Source organism: Lytechinus pictus, chromosome 17 (genome assembly GCF_037042905.1).
Source record: "Lytechinus pictus isolate F3 Inbred chromosome 17, Lp3.0, whole genome shotgun sequence".
Taxonomy (NCBI): domain Eukaryota; kingdom Metazoa; phylum Echinodermata; class Echinoidea; order Temnopleuroida; family Toxopneustidae; genus Lytechinus; species Lytechinus pictus.
This window is the reverse complement of record NC_087261.1, coordinates 31,536,374-31,554,269: the sequence shown is the minus strand read 5'-3', so window position 1 is coordinate 31,554,269 and position 17,896 is coordinate 31,536,374. Positions and strand designations below refer to the sequence as shown.

General features: G+C 35.6%; 1 protein-coding gene across 2 annotated transcripts in view; it reads left to right on the top strand.

The window, feature by feature from the left end:
- Positions 1–16,233: 16,233 nt before the first annotated feature.
- Positions 16,234–17,896, top strand: part of LOC129280840 (deoxyribonuclease TATDN1-like) — a 28,959-nt gene continuing 27,296 nt past the window's right edge. The window contains exon 1 of one of the 2 annotated variants that reach the window (XM_064112565.1): positions 16,234–16,270. The gene's annotated coding sequence lies outside the window, so the exon portion shown is untranslated. The remainder of the gene's footprint in view (positions 16,271–17,896) is intronic. The other variant, XM_064112566.1, reaches the window with a different exon arrangement.

Genomic DNA, 17,896 nt, shown 5'->3' with positions numbered 1-17,896 from the left:
CTTTTCAAATCCCAAATTTAAATCTTAAGCGCAAATGCCCTCGCATTATTTTTCATTTAGATACAGTCCTGTCATCAATATCAAAAACTCTAAGCGCGAGCTTCGCGCTGGCATCATTTTTGTAAGTGACATTTATGATGTTGTTCATATTTAAAAAATGTCCATTTGTTGAGGTTTAAATGTCCAAAAGTTCAGCGCTCGCATAATTTGTAAGGTAAATAGACCTACCCTTTTAATTGTTATACAAAGGCGCTTATACAACGTCCAGAATGCAGTTCGGAATATTGAAAATAACTATTGGTCCCGCTATTTCTGCCCGTGCGACAAGCATTTATCATTTTGAATCATGAGATTCACCTTTAAAATATGATGAAAAAGTATCGTTAAGACTGAATTAAGAAAAAAAGAAGCTTACGTTTCACGCTCACATTTTAATTGATCCGTTAGCTTGTGATAATAATGGTGACTTCGTTAATATATCTTAGCGGACATGTCCACCTTTTGGTGCTTCAAGAAAAATAAACACAACACACAAATAATAATAGAAAACGAACAAGAATAGAATAGATAGTTACCTATCCCACTCATGAATTCTTATTTAACAGTCCCCAAAACGTATTTTTTTCGTGTTAGCTTATTTCATATACATATATATATATATAAATATATATATAGGCGTAAATAAATCAAGCATTATATATATATATATATATATATATATATATATCTTTCACACAATATTTAAATAAAAGAGTTGCCAAAGCTGTAGTACATGTATAACTTCACACACACACATATATATATATATATATATAGGTCTCCTCATCATGGTTATAAAAAGTGCTCAGAATGTTTTATTTTCAAGTCCTTGTATCAGAATTTTCAGCTCGGGCAGCTCTATCGCATTTTGATTACTATCCTGTTGATTTATTTACTTGAACAAAATATTTAAAATGTCCAGCTTTTAGAACAGATATCAAAAAAAGGTATTCACCTTTGATCATAGATGAGGAAGAAGAAAAAAGTGAAAAAAAATAGGAAACAAACTAACGAATTAATGTGACATAATTTTTCTTCATTTCAAGGCGACTCTTTACATTTCATCATCGCTGATGGCGCTACAATAGAAAATACCGCTTGACAGCAAAAAAAAAAACAGAAAGAGGAAAATAATGCTGAGCGTCTAAAATGCAGCTAGCAGTACAAGCTGCAGAACCGTAAACAAACATCTTGTGAATAATATCGCGCGCCCTCTTTAAGCAAAAGTTTACAACCACAATTACCCTGCGGTATCTACGTGAAGATCACGAGAAAATGCATTTTTTTTCTTAAAAACACACCAAAGAGAAGACAAGAAACGATCCATATGGTTCGGTAAGTGTCATAGCACAATTAGAAACATTATTTTAAAAGGAATGGCTTAGTTATTTTAGTAAAAAGGGTGTGAAAAATTCGCGTGCACCATGTGCATATGAATCCTTCGCACGCGAGATGCATTGATCCCATGAGTGCATGTAGACCAAAAGCTTCTCTGACTGTATTTTGGACTTTGGTTGTTCCGCTGAACTGCGTTGGCTCCACTCACCAATACATAGACTGAAGTGAAGAGTTGTTTGCCCGTACGTGCAGACAACGTATTAAAGTTAGCAGTAACGTTAAATCTAACACTCTAGGCGACACCCCAATACTTACCCGTGCTAATAAACTGGGACTCCACTCACGCGCGTTTGGGCCTCCCTAGCTTAGAACTAAGCACTAATATCACCTTAAAAACTAAATCTACAAGGTATGTATAATCTATTTATAAATTTAATAATGTTTAATCGGTACTCACCGGTTCTTTTGTTGCATTTTCAGACCATTTCTCACAATTCTTCGTAAATATTTGCGGCAAATTTTGTCGCCATAGACAGCTTAGCGTCCATCTTTATTGATAAATGGAGCGCCCTTTACGATAGTTGTTAATGCCGCGGAGAAATCGTTAGGCATTTTGGCCTGTGTTCAAGGCGTTCTTTCTGTTTTATTTTTATATTGAAGATTGTGCATTTGTTGAATAGCGCCGTCTACGTCAGGTATGAGATCGAGTGTATAAATACACTCTTCCAAAATAATTATGATTCCGACCTGGCGCTGTTTAACTTCAATCTCTTTCACCTAAATTAGCGATGAATGCTAGCATTATAAAATATATATTATTAACGTCTGACGAAAAGAATAACCAACCGATCAGCTGACGAGAACGCGAATCACGTGATCTTCATATCAGCTTCGATCGCGAGTCAGAAGAGAGGAGCAGTTGCCCAGAAAATCAGGAAAAAGCCGTGAAAATGTAAGTTCCCCTTCATTTCTTTCAATTTTTTTTATTGCTAACAATGTATTCAATTAGTGAGATCGAAATGTAATGATTAGACAGTACGATAGCTTGTAGTTTTGATAAAATAATTTTTTTTACAAAAATAATCATCTTCACAAAGATTTCTGACACAAAATACTACTGATGTCGCCTATGAGGTCCATACATGTAATGTTGGACCTCATTGGTACTAGGAGTGAAATCTAACATTCGGCGGAAACCTGATTTTCGGATCGTCTTTTTGTACATAAATAAAATTAATAAAATGTCACATAGTTTATACAACTTAGTCTTACTTAGCTTAGGCCGTGTTTATGCTTCCACTTTTCAGGCCAGAATCAGCGTTTCCAAACGTGATTAGTCCAAAACACGGTTGCGTCCATGCTTACTTTCATTTAAACGCTGTTTCAAAACGCCGATCGTAAACTCACAGTCACAAAAAGGTGCGTTTGTAAACGTCGTTGACCAGAATCAGGCTTTCTGGGGAAGTATAAACAGAACCACGATCGTAAACGTGTTTAAATGACGTCATTTGGTGCATGCTTCCGGTGAGATGAAAATCCGCGGGCAAATGCAGTCGCAATGCTCCATGGTCGCATCACTCGCATGCACCCATGGGTTCATATCATCTCGCGTGCGAAGGAATATCAGTCATATGCACGCGACACACACGACAAGTCAAAAAGATAGTGGGCTTTTGCCCACATAAAAATATCACCAATAATCTGGTATTTCACATTCTGCTATGACACTTACCGAATCATTTAGATCCTTCCGTGACTTCTCCTTGAAGTTTTTTCTTAAAAATATGTATATTTTCTTGATCTTTAGTGAAGATTTCACGGAGATAAAATTTGGTAAGCGTAGATATCAATTTTCGCCTAAAGAGGGCGCACGATTTATATTCATATCAAAGACACGACAAGGGAAAGATTAGGAACCTACACTATTTTACACGCAAATCGACGCAAGGCATTACGCGAAGTGCGTGAAGTGTCCAATCTTTTCTAGACTTTGGTATACTGTGACGTTCGTTAATAATGCTTGTACTGCTGGTTTCGTTCCAGGCATGTGTATTTAAAATTTTTTTTTATATTAGTCATTGTTTTAAATTAATTGCAACAAAAGTGTTATCATCGCCAATAGTAATCCTGAATTATGTTTTTTAAGGTATTTTATTTATTGGTGCCCATAATTAGTAAATTAATCATAAGAATTGCACATTCAAAGAATTTAGACACAGTTATAAAATTACCGAGGAGCTGAATCAAGGTTGTGAAATTTATTAGTGCCACCAACGGGCTTCCTTGTATTTCCGTAGAAGAGACAAACGAAGTCACTTGCTAGGCCGAGGTAAGCAAAATTTGCTCTTTTTAAATGAAATGAGTTAAATATCATATGTATAATTTTGTTATGTATTGCTACTTACCGGAAAGAGCCCCGGTGCGTAGAGAGAAGGAGTTTCGGCAAATATTACTTCAGCAATGAAGCAATGTTTGCCGACTACTTCGAAATCTACGGTCAAACACGGTCCGGTGTACGAGGTTCGTATATATATACGAACCTCGTATTAGTGTGAGTGGTCGCATGTTACCTCCACGGAATTACCTCTCATCTCCCTTGTTACATTTGCATGTGTGATAATTGATTTAAGTACTATTACTCTTCCAATTTGTCATCACGATGAATGTTGAGGCCTGAGGGATTTACAAAAAAAACCTGGAACATGAGTTATAATGAGGAGACATCGCCAGATGCCCATGAACAAATAGATGTTTTATTATTTTATTATGTATACTTTATTTAATATTCTTTATTTTTTCTCACTATTATCCTCACCATGGTAGAAAATATATGGCTATGTCAAGTGGCTCCATGCAATGATTAAAATATCGGAAATTGTTCGATGTTTAAATAACAGTCAACGTACCTTCCCCATAACAACTCTCGGAAAAAAAAACTTTTGAAAAAGGGCGCGCCCAATTTGACCTCGCTTTCCTGCTCAACGAAAATTACGATGCGAAGCCAGCTGGAGTTCGTGATTTCGCCTCTGAAAAGTGAAGCATAAACAGCACTCCCAGAACCACGTTTACGATCGGCGATTTGAATCGACGTTTGAAAACGCTGATTCTGTCCTCGCAATGGAAGCATAAACACACCCTTAAATTACAACAAGTAAAGACAAGGCTCCGCATTAACTTTTTTTGGTGGTGGCCCGTTCGGGCCACCAAAACCATCAAATAATTTTTTTTTGTGGCCCGATATTAAAGTTTGGTGGCCCGAAAAATATAAAGAAACACATTAAAAATTAATAAAACAAACTTCTGAAATATCAATTGAATTCTGCAGCCACTACCACCATGACCACTAAGTTACTTTCACTTAATCATCTGATCTTGTATGTAATTGTAAACCTTGTTTGCTGTTATTTTACTTTGCTAATTGGCTTGTGGTAAAATATAAATTGTTTCTATCGTTGTAAAAATGAAATGATTGAAAGAGAATAAATGAATTTTATTGTTCGCAGGTTGTGTGGACTTTTTTTTTTTATCTCTGTATAGACACACACTCATAATTAAAGTAAATAAATAGTGCATAGCAAACTCAGATAGATGTACAAAACAATGGTTTTTCATTTCTTCCTCTTTGAATCCTAAAACCTAGATTATGCAGGCCCCAAATCCAGTGTATTTCTGTTTTCTCTTTTGCAGCATATTATAGCAGGAGAAAATCACAGAAAATCACAGAAAAATATGCTGCAAAATTAGAACAATCCATAAAAGGGGGAAACAAATGAAAATAATTTTCAAAAAGTATGTTACAAAAAGAAAACAAAAATAAAAGAAATAAGTGAAATAAAACAAAAGAAAGAAAATGAAGAAAGAAAAAACAAAGAACAGGGAAAAAAAGAAAAGAAAAAATTTAGAGAGAAAAAAAAGAAAACGTGAAAGAAAAATGAATAAAACAAAATTAATATAAACATGGGGAAAAGGGGAAAATTAAGTAGCCATTACGAATATTTTTTTAACAGCTGTGCATGGCAACAGTCTATTCTGACTGGAATATAATTAAAAGCCAAGCAAATAATTTTCACTTACCTTCTGGGAATGGCACATTTCTATTTTCATATCCTTTAGTTTGTATTATTTTATTTTCAGTAGTAATATATTCTTTAATCAGGCATATTCAATGGGAAGGGGTATAAATGGTTTAACCACTGAAAAAAAATGAAAGAAAAAAAAATAAGAAGAAAACGGCAAAAGTTATATCTGGAAAAAAAGTGTGAGAAAAGTCCTTCCCTATATTTGCCAAAATGTTGGAAAAATTCACATTTCATATCAATGAAATGCCTTCCCAAAGTATTTACTTTCTCAAGAGTGGTTTAAGAAGTCATTTATAAACAAGAAAGAAAGAAACTGTTCATTTTTGGCTAGAAAAGACACAGCTTCGAAAGAAACCAAGTATCAACATACATACAAATGCACACGTGGAACTGTGATGTACTTGCCTATGTGTTTTTATGTGTATTAATTCATTTGGAAATCGGTCTTTTGTAGTCAAAAGAGAGGTCATAATTCCTCTTCTTAATGCTTGCAAATAATCAGGGTACACCAAATTTTCGTAATATAGACTGTAGAATGTAATTTCATTGGTGTAAAATGTGACTTTGACTCAGATTTTCAAAGTTCTGTGGAAGATTTCTTAGCAGCAACATTTTTTATTGCAGCTCCCGGAGTCTGAATAGGGTAAGCTAGATCTAGAGCACAGCTGTATGCAGTGGCTTCATGCAAAGCTCACGCCAGCTGGCCGGCGCGGCTGGCTGGATAATAGCTACTGTATGCTATAGCTGTAGGCCTAATATGCAAACTTTGTGTGTGTGTATTTGTGTGTAGATCAACAAAAAGGGCGCATGACGAACTGGGTTGCAATTTGAACTGTAAAAAGTTGATAAATGCGTGCAAAATCGGGAGAAATATTGCGCTACTTTGAAAATTATTGGTTGCCCAATTCGGGCCACCAAAACTTAACATTTTATCAATAATGGTTGCCCGAGGTGAATTTCTGGTGGCCCTGGGCCACCGGGCCACCGCTAATGTCGAGCCTTGCATTATAAAAGAAATGGCCATAATAAGCCCACAGGCCTAATCGTGATTGGTGACTCCAGAGTCATGATAAAGTATACAATACCTGAATTTCGCTAAGCACTACCACGCCTTGTTGATTTTCAATAGATGATGCGAGAAATTCAGCTAGCTCTCTCATTGGACAAGACTCGCACATGGGACAATTTCTGCGTTGACATGACATTGCGCAGCAACTTAAGGCCAAGCCCAAGAGAATGAAAGTTTTAGATTTGCGTCCGCCGCCCGCATGCTCCAAAACCGCCCGCATGAAAATTTCATTATTAAAAAAAAAATCATTATTTCAAAAAAAAATTAATTACTTACTCTCCATCACGAAATTACAAGTTCCAAATCATCACAGGGCAGTAAAAGGTTATATTTACGCACTTACTACGGTGCGCGGTCTCATTGCAGCTGCAATTCACCGCTAAACGGCGTGCAAACGCTGCTAAGTGCGCAGTTACATTGCAAATGCATGTGAAAATAGCGAGCGTACACGCAATGTTCGCACTTAGGGCGCTACAATTTGAAGTGTTGTCGTATTTTTCATGTTTTTAATCATTTTTTAGATCTTAGCATTCACTTCCGGAAAAAAATGGTGGCCGACATCGGCTCGCGAAAGTGCTAGTTTTTAAAGAGGACATGTTTTCAAAATCCACGAACATTGGAAAAACCGTGAAAAATCCACTTTTTTAGACCCCTTGTTTCTTAACTACGATGTTAAGAAGTACCGATGGTGATATTTTGGACGCGAGATATGGTGATTTAGGTAAGAAAATTTCACTTTTTATTCGAGATTTTGCCCATGTCGCCGGATGATTTTGTGTAGTGTGGGAGTGAGTTAGTGAATGTGTACTGTACATGTATAGAGTGTGTTGGTGAATTCAGTGGAATATTGCTGAGTCTGCTGAATGGCCCCTGGCCGCGCACAGATGCAGTAAATAATGAATAATGAAAATAAGCCTCATGTCATTTGAAAAATTTTCGGACGCAAATCTAATACCTTCTCATGGCCTAACTCTCGCATCATCACACTCCCCCCAATCATAATGGATCATTCTAGATGATATCATATCACACACAGTCACACACATTAATTTTCAACGTCCTATTACTTTATCTTCCTTTTTGACTCCAACGTGTGTTATGGCGTTGTCAAAACCCATTGACGGAGCCAAAAAGGAAAATAAAACCTAGAATCTTAACTTTATCGTTCTTTTTGGCCCCGTCTATGGGTTTTGGCAACGCGATAACGCGCTGGATTAAAAAAGGAAGATAAATAATAAGCTTGTTGAAATTATATTGGATGGTTAGCTAACTGTCTAAAAGTGGCAGAGTGGTTTTGAAGAGAAGGGAAAAGAGGGGTTGATGGAATACACAGGATAATTACTGTACGTAATTTCGTTGGAAAAGTGGAGTCAAAAAGGAGGATAAAGATATAGACAGTTTGTATGGATTTATTTAGTGGATAGCCGATGTTTGGCAGGTATGAGCTCATAGTCAACTCTTTTAAAAATGTCCTATAATTGCCACCCCCCTCCCTCTAGTTTCACCCCCCCCCCCTCTTGCCCTTTCAATAATTAATGTTTAACACATTAGACCATTTCAACTTTTCAACACTATTCAAAGATTCATAAAAAAAAGTGACAACCAATGCATCAGTGACCAGTGGTGTCAATGTCATTGAATAAAGTTCAACAATGTCAATGACACATTCTTACTAAAATAATAAAAATGTACCAATTGTTAGAGGAATGTCACAAGTCTGCCCGCACAAAAAAATATTCTGAGGCAACTACATTGTACAATCATGACCAGGGACAAGCACATGGAAATAACAAGTACTCTCAAAATCATTATGTGCTGACTAGACCAACTGAATTGGACTTCCCTGGTAACACCTGTGATTAACCATTAAGATTAATTCAGACAGACTTGTCTGAACAATTTGGATTAATTCACACAGACTTGGCTTCCTATGAACTATTGTATCTACTGTTGCCCTGGAAGATTCTTAGAGAAAGAATGCAAATTACATAACTCATTGCCCTAAAAGAGAAATTGCTCCAAAGGTGAACTATTTACAATGTTTTCACCTTTAGTCTGAAAAGTTTGTGTCACCCTTAAATAGTTAGATTGCCCTACCTTTTATAGACAATAGCAATTCCAACCTATTATGGATGTATCTCAAGTCTGCTCTCAAATATTCAGAGGGTCTGCCTATGAAACTTTGAACAAAAGAAATACATTTGTATTATTTGATGAAAATTGATCAATAGCTTATTTTAGGATGATTTCTGCAGATCTTCCAATTGAATGAAGTACCTGTTGATCAATGGAAATAACTTTCTATAGAAAGCACTGAATGAATTTATCTAAAGCATCTGCTCAATTGAAAGGAGAGTAGTTTTGAATTTTGAATTTTTGAATTTGTTAACAAACTTCATTCATATGGCATGAATATTTTGTTTTAACATATATACAATGATAACAAACAAAAACATTCATAACTGTACATGTATGTTGTATAAATCAGTAATACATCAATACATTTTGTATAAAAGCTTTGAACAAATTACCTGAGGAATCTGCTTACAAACATTATCAATGGAAATAACATTGAATCATTTTGAATTCAGAAGCATTTTATCCCTTTTGATAAAACCTGAAGGGTGTGCTGTATGTTATATGCGCATGTTAAGCTTGGATAGAAGAAATTAACTTCAAAAGCATTCCTCAATATAGGTAAACTGTAAAGGAAAAAAGTAACAATGTTCAGTCAGGGTTTACTTTGAATTAATAAAATCACTGAATAATATTTAATGAAATTTTCATTATTTCCTACCCCCTCTTTATTTTTGAGGATTCAGGGGTATTTCACAGTAAAATATGCTGTGAATAAAAAAATATCAGAGCAATGGTTTTCACTCACTTGTTTTAGTGCACCACAAAAAGATTGGTCATTCTAGATGCAAATTGTGAAAATAAAACTTGTCAGGATATTTTTCCTTTGAAATATTTTTATGAAGTTAAAAATCAAATCATGATTAGGGTTAGAGTCATTGAGCAATAGAAATACCTTTCTCTGCTTCTCAGCTCTTGATTCCTAATCACAACTGGAATTCAATCTTCAGGTTTGGAAATTTAGGACACCATGCTTTTAAATTTAAATCAATTTTGGTACAAAATATGAATATCAAGCAATGGTGTAAATTCCTTTAATAGTAAAAAATTGATCAATGATTACAAGACAATTTGTCTCTAAGTAATAACTAACAGGAATGTTACGAGAATTCTCTCCAGCATTCAAATCCCTAATCGAACTTGGGAAAATCGAATTATAGCAACATAAAATGATCAATACCAAAATACATTTTCTTGAATGTATGCGGGCAAAATAAAGCATCTAAGCAATTCCACGGTGGTACTGTACAACCTAAAGGGATAGCAATGGTGATCTCACGCAAACCTATGATGCATTTGCAGGTCATTGCAACAGATACCTTGACAAGAGATAGTTACAGCACTGTCCAAGCAGACTGCACGCTTACATGTATCTGGGTAAGGATTAAATCCTAACAAATTCAACCCAAACTTATATACAACAGTATAAACAAACAAATTAGATTGAATGGTATTTTCTGAACTGTCAGAAATGTCATCAGAGATGACAGTCGTCTTATTTACAGTGTCAGCTCTCAACTCTGTTTTAGCTGGAGTGGCTTCTCTTTCTACCACTTTAGGACTTAGAAATAAAGGATCAGAAATAATATCTTTGCACCAGTTGCTTCTTTGCAGATTCAGAAATAATAGGTGCATTAACAATTAAACATGGACCCTCACTAGAAAATGAGGAAACACCTTCATCTAAATGTCGAACTAAAACACAGGCCCAAAAGTAACTTGTAAGATATTACTGGATTCCAGGTGTGATGTATTCTTGCTGTAGTTAGATGCGTTGGTTCAAACTCGAAGTAAAGGTTGGTTTGTGTAGATGTGTAAATAACTCTAAGCACAGACGTCTTAATCTCGCACCGGTCGACTCTCAAGTTTCAACCAACGCATCTAACTACAGCAAGAATACATCACACCTGGAATCCAGTAATATCTTACAAGTTACTTTTGGGCCTGTTTTTTAGTTCGACATTTTGTGTCTTCATTTCACCGCTGTCTTATACAGGTTAATTACCGTGCGTATTGTTAAAAAAGTGGAGTCAAAAAGGAGGATAAAGATATAGACAGTTTGAATTGATTTATTCTAATAGTGGATAGCCTACTGTTTAAAAGTGGCAGAGTGGTTTTGAAGAGAAGGGAAAAGAAGGGTTGATGGAATATACAGGTTAATTACCGTGTGTATCGTTAAAAAAGTGGAGTCAAAAAGGAGGATAAAGATATAGACAGTTTGAATCGATTTATTTAGTGGATAGCCTACTGTTTAAAAGTGGCAGAGTGGTTTTGAAGAGAAGGGAAAAGAAGGGTTGATGGAATATACAGGTTAATTACCGTGCGTATATCGTTAAAAAAAGTGGAGTCAAAAAGGAGGATAAAGATATAGACAGTTTGAATTGATTTATTTAGTGGATAGCCTACTGTCTAAAAGTGGCAGAGTGGTTTTGAAGAGAAGGGAAAAGAGGGGTTGATGGAATATACAGGTTAATTACTGTGCGTATATCGTTAAAAAAGTGGAGTAAAAAAGGAGGATAAAGATATAGACAGTTTGAATTGATTTATTTAGTGGATAGCCTACTGTTTAAAAGTGGCAGAGTGGTTTTGAAGAGAAGGGAAAAGAGGGGTTGATGGAATATACAGGTTAATTACTGTGCGTATATCGTTAAAAAAGTGGAGTCAAAAAGGAGGATAAAGATATAGACAGTTTGAATTGATTTATTTAGTGGATAGCCTACTGTCTAAAAGTGGCAGAGTGGTTTTGAAGAGAAGGGAAAAGAGGGGTTGATGGAATATACAGGTTAATTACTGTGCGTATATCGTTAAAAAAGTGGAGTAAAAAAGGAGGATAAAGATATAGACAGTTTGAATTGATTTATTTAGTGGATAGCCTACTGTTTAAAAGTGGCAGAGTGGTTTTGAAGAGAAGGGAAAAGAGGGGTTGATGGAATATACAGGTTAATTACTGTGCGTATATCGTTAAAAAAGTGGAGTCAAAAAGGAGGATAAAGATATAGACAGTTTGAATTGATTTATTTAGTGGATAGCCTACTGTTTAAAAGTGGCAGAGTGGTTTTGAAGAGAAGGGAAAAGAGGGGTTGATGGAATATACAGGTTAATTACTGTGCGTATATCGTTAAAAAAGTGGAGTCAAAAAGGAGGATAAAGATATAGACAGTTTGAATTGATTTATTTAGTGGATAGCCTACTGTCTAAAAGTGGCAGAGTGGTTTTGAAGAGAAGGGAAAAGAGGGGTTGATGGAATATACAGGTTAATTACTGTGCGTATATCGTTAAAAAAGTGGAGTAAAAAAGGAGGATAAAGATATAGACAGTTTGAATTGATTTATTTAGTGGATAGCCTACTGTTTAAAAGTGGTAGAGTGGTTTTGAAGAGAAGGGAAAAGAGGGGTTGATGGAATATACAGGTTAATTACTGTGCGTATATCGTTAAAAAAGTGGAGTCAAAAAGGAGGATAAAGATATAGACAGTTTGAATTGATTTATTTAGTGGATAGCCTACTGTCTAAAAGTGGCAGAGTGGTTTTGAAGAGAAGGGAAAAGAGGGGTTGATGGAATATACAGGTTAATTACTGTGCGTATATCGTTAAAAAAGTGGAGTCAAAAAGGAGGATAAAGATATAGACAGTTTGAATTGATTTATTTAGTGGATAGCCTACTGTCTAAAAGTGGCAGAGTGGTTTTGAAGAGAAGGGAAAAGAGGGGTTGATGGAATATACAGGTTAATTACTGTGCGTATCGTTAAAAAAGTGGAGTCAAAAAGGAGGATAAAGATATAGACAGTTTGAATTGATTTATTTAGTGGATAGCCTACTGTCTAAAAGTGGCAGAGTGGCTTTGAAGAGAAGGGAAAAGAGGGGTTGATGGAATATACAGGTTAATTACTGTGCGTATATCGTTAAAAAAGTGGAGTAAAAAAGGAGGATAAAGATATAGACAGTTTGAATTGATTTATTTAGTGGATAGCCTACTGTCTAAAAGTGGCAGAGTGGTTTTGAAGAGAAGGGAAAAGAGGGGTTGATGGAATATACAGGTTAATTACTGTGCGTATATCGTTAAAAAAGTGGAGTAAAAAAGGAGGATAAAGATATAGACAGTTTGAATTGATTTATTTAGTGGATAGCCTACTGTCTAAAAGTGGCAGAGTGGTTTTGAAGAGAAGGGAAAAGAGGGGTTGATGGAATATACAGGTTAATTACTGTGCGTATATCGTTAAAAAAAGTGGAGTAAAAAAGGAGGATAAAGATATAGACAGTTTGAATTGATTTATTTAGTGGATAGCCTACTGTCTAAAAGTGGCAGAGTGGTTTTGAAGAGAAGGGAAAAGAGGGGTTGATGGAATATACAGGTTAATTACTGTGCGTATATCGTTAAAAAAGTGGAGTAAAAAAGGAGGATAAAGATATAGACAGTTTGAATTGATTTATTTAGTGGATAGCCTACTGTCTAAAAGTGGCAGAGTGGTTTTGAAGAGAAGGGAAAAGAGGGGTTGATGGAATATACAGGTTAATTACTGTGCGTATATCGTTAAAAAAGTGGAGTAAAAAAGGAGGATAAAGATATAGACAGTTTGAATTGATTTATTTAGTGGATAGCCTACTGTCTAAAAGTGGCAGAGTGGTTTTGAAGAGAAGGGAAAAGAGGGGTTGATGGAATATACAGGTTAATTACTGTGCGTATATCGTTAAAAAAGTGGAGTCAAAAAGGAGGATAAAGATATAGACAGTTTGAATTGATTTATTTAGTGGATAGCCTACTGTCTAAAAGTGGCAGAGTGGTTTTGAAGAGAAGGGAAAAGAGGGGTTGATGGAATATACAGGTTAATTACTGTGCGTATATCGTTAAAAAAGTGGAGTCAAAAAGGAGGATAAAGATATAGACAGTTTGAATTGATTTATTTAGTGGATAGCCTACTGTCTAAAAGTGGCAGAGTGGTTTTGAAGAGAAGGGAAAAGAGGGGTTGATGGAATATACAGGTTAATTACTGTGCGTATATCGTTTAAAAAGTGGAGTAAAAAAGGAGGATAAAGATATAGACAGTTTGAATTGATTTATTTAGTGGATAGCCTACTGTCTAAAAGTGGCAGAGTGGTTTTGAAGAGAAGGGAAAAGAGGGGTTGATGGAATATACAGGTTAATTACTGTGCGTATATCGTTAAAAAAGTGGAGTAAAAAAGGAGGATAAAGATATAGACAGTTTGAATTGATTTATTTAGTGGATAGCCTACTGTCTAAAAGTGGCAGAGTGGTTTTGAAGAGAAGGGAAAAGAGGGGTTGATGGAGTATACAGGTTAATTACTGTGCGTAATTTTGTTGGAAAAGTGGAGTCAAAAGAACGATGTAGACAGTTGATACTGTGACTTATTTTGTGGGTAGTAAAAAGTTGCGAGTGAAGAGGAGACAAACAATGGGCTACTTAAATGACAGTGAAATTTCTTTGAAAACAGTGGAGTAAAAAAATTTAAACTTGGCTGAATTATCGCTGACACAATAAAATGTAAGATTGATATATGACAGGGTTATTTTATAATTAGATTTTTTTCCTTTGTAACATTTAAGAGAGATTAGCAAAATTTGTGGCACTGACTATTAAATAAATTGACCGATCATTTTATTCAGATTTGGTCAGTTAAGTCAGTCAGTCATGAGAGGCCTTTATAGATTCCCACTTGGCTGACAAAATACGACAGAACTTTGAATTGGGAAGATCATCAATCTGATTGTCGACCACTGACTAAATAAATTTAGGACGATTTGGATTCTATCAACTCTTAGAAGACAGATGCAAATTCTGCTTTCTGTCAATCAACAGGTGTGAGAAATTAACAAGCATGTGGCAGCACTGGGTACCTGTACATAACGAGCCATGAAATTTACATGTCTATTGAATTAGGCATTCCTGCACACTTAATTAGTAATTAGTTTGTGAAAGCTGTGTATCGAGCTGCAGGGATTATTGATATTCATTTAGTTTGTTGAATGTTGGAGTTCAAGAATGATCTGACAAAGTGTGAGGCATTTTCCTCATATACACAAATTTTATTTTTAGTCAGTTATCCCGTTAATGATAACAACGTTCTAGAAAAAGAAAGAGAAGAATCAAACAAACCAGTTTCCAATTGGTTTTTCTTAAATTTAGTCCAAGCCAACACTCGAAAAGCGAAAAAGCAAATGAGAGAGATTTGAGGGAGGGAGAGAGAGGATAAGAAAGTATAGCCCCGTGGGCACGCACTGGAAGATTTTGATCGTGAGCCAACTCGAGCGCGGATAGAACTTCAGTCCCAGTGTCGAGACTAAGCTTATGTAACAAATTTTGTCCCCCAGATTTTTTTTTTGTCTCCGGAGTCTCAGTCAGAAAGCACGATAATGCCAAAGAAATGAGAGGTTCTAGAAGTCTACATCAAATTTACGAAAAAATATATAAAATTCAGAAATATCGTACCTTAGATAGAGTAACTGCATCTAAGTTAACTGCATCTGTGCGCGGCCGGGGGTTGGTGCGCGGCCGATCAGCAGACTCAGCAATATTCCACTGAATTCACCAACACACTCTAAAAATGTACAGTACACATTCACTAACTCACTCCCACACTACAAAATCATCCGGCGACATGGGCAAAATCTCGAATTAAAAGTGAAATTTTCTTACCTAAATCACCATATCTCGCGTCCAAAATATCACCATCGGTACTTTTTAACATCGTAGTTAAGAAACAAGGGGTATAAAAAAGTGGATTTTTCACGGTTTTTCTGATGTTCGTGGATTTTGAAAACATGTCGTCTGTAAAAACTAGCATTTTCGCAAGCCGATGTCGGCCGCCATTTTTTTCCAGAAGTCAATGCTAAGATCGAAAAAAATCATAAAAAACATGAAAAATACGACAACAACACCTCAAAATGTAGCGCCCTAAGTGCGGCCGTTGCGTGTACGCTCGCTATTTTCACATGCGTTTGCAATGGAACTGCGCACTTAGCAGCGTTCGCGCACCGTTTAGAGGTGAATTGCAGCTACCTCACGGAGCTTGCGGGAGCGCCATAGGAATTATACATGAGACCGCGCACCGGAGGCAGGGTGGCCGCACACAGAAGAACGCTATCGCGGTCAGAAGTAGCCTTGAGGTCTCCATGTCTGATATTTTTTAATATTTTAACATATACGTCTTCAGACATGGAGTCTTGAACCGCCGCCCATATATGTATAAGAGACACATGTAAACAAAGATGGATTTCCCTAGGAAATCCAGTTAGAGGGTGAAATCGATTTGTAGGGGTGAATTGTATTTATCTATGAACCTTGTTGCGCCTAATGCGTATAAAGGGATAAAATTATTTCACTATAAATGGTAAAAATTAGACTTTTCTTACCAGACCGTTTGTCAACAAAGCAAAGACAATAGGCCTGATCCTTGAACCGCTTCCTTATGACATACATCCGATTAGCGATGCCGTTTTGAAGAACAATGTATAGATAACAATTATTATTTCACAAATACTAAATTAAATACGTGATTATAAATAATTAGTATATACTAATACAAATTGTTAGTGACAAATAACTTATTATTTTATATTTTTTATTTGATAGATATTGGTGTTAATCTGACAGGTAAGTTTCTGTTGCAGGTACATGTAGGTTTACAATTATATTTTATATTCCTTTAGAATAAAGTCCATCATTGATATCATGCTTGAATCAGAAGGGGTGCATATCTCTCTTCTTTTGTCCAGATTTGCAATATGCCACCACTTTTCTGAATAGTGCATGCCCTTCTCATTTGTTTCAACTGAAGATCTTGTCTTCCTTGATTTCACTTTTATGTATTATTGCTTGCCAATTTTGTCATTTTCAGATATTTGTTTGACTTACCATATCTTTTATGAAACCAAATTGAGTACCTTCAAAAGAAATGTGAAAATATTGGGCATAAAGGAGACTAAGAAAGAAGCTACATGGACTATTGAAGAGTTGTCTAGATAGTGTCAAATTTTACTACATGTACTGTAGCCACTATTAAGTTGAATGTTTAATTCTGAATTGTAAAGCAGTTTGCTCCATTCTGAAAAATGTTATTTCATGGATTACTGATTGATTAATTCATTCATTCATCATTCTTTCTTCCTTTCTTCCTTCCTTCCTCCCATTCTTTCTTTCTTTCTTTCCTTTTTTATTTCCTTTTTGATACTGCATGCGATTTGGGTTGATGTCACTATTGACTGTATTCAATGAATATCAACATCAAGATAAAATAGTACATGTAGAAGTAGCAGGAGAAGAAAAGAAAAAGTAGTAGTAGTAGTAGTAGTAGTAGTAGTAGTAGTAGTACTAGTACTAGTACTAGCAGTAGTAGATTAGTTGCATGTCACTATGCATATACAAGTGACTGTATCCACATTACCCCTTAACCCCCCTTGTACTTTACTTTGGCCCGAATTCACAAAGGTGGTTTTGACTAAAAAAAAAAATCACATTTGGACGTTGAAATAGGTACCCCCGGGATATCAAATTTTAATACGGAAGTAAACCATAGCAGTTTCCTTCGTAAAATCATGATAATTAATATGTTTTTTTAATGATTCCAAACATGAAAATATAGTGTAACATGAATTGTTTAAATCTTTAGATTGATACCAAAACATACGGTTTGGCAAATTCTACCCATAAGTTGGAGGTAGAATTTAGGGTTGATATTGAAAACAACGGCAGAATCTTTATTGATTCAATTATTTTGCTATTTCAAAATGAATGGATTTGTGGCATTTTACTGTCGGTTTTTATAGTTTCTCTGCATTAGAATTATTATTTTCTATCTATCCTTGTTTTGTGCTGTAATTCAAACTTCTAATATTGATTACATAAGATTATAATTTTCAAATTTCGAGGCACTCTTCCATGTCATGGTCTACACATGTGATGCCACTACATCATTACGAGAGAAGTTATGACAGGTTCGGAGGTGTAATAAATATTTAGTCAGGTTGTTGTCCCTGATCTTGTCAAAGAGGGCTTCGTGAAACAGTTAGGGGACAAATAGCTCACTATTTCTGATTAAGTCAAGAAGTTAGACTTATGACGGTGTTGAGAAACAGGCCCCAGATGACTATTTTGACTATTTACATGTACAGGGAACCTTCGTTGTTGACATTCCGGACTTTTCATATTTTTTACGGAGAAAGTCTACAACGCACCAATTCCTTTGAAAATGCTAGTCTAATCACAATGGAGAGCTGAGAG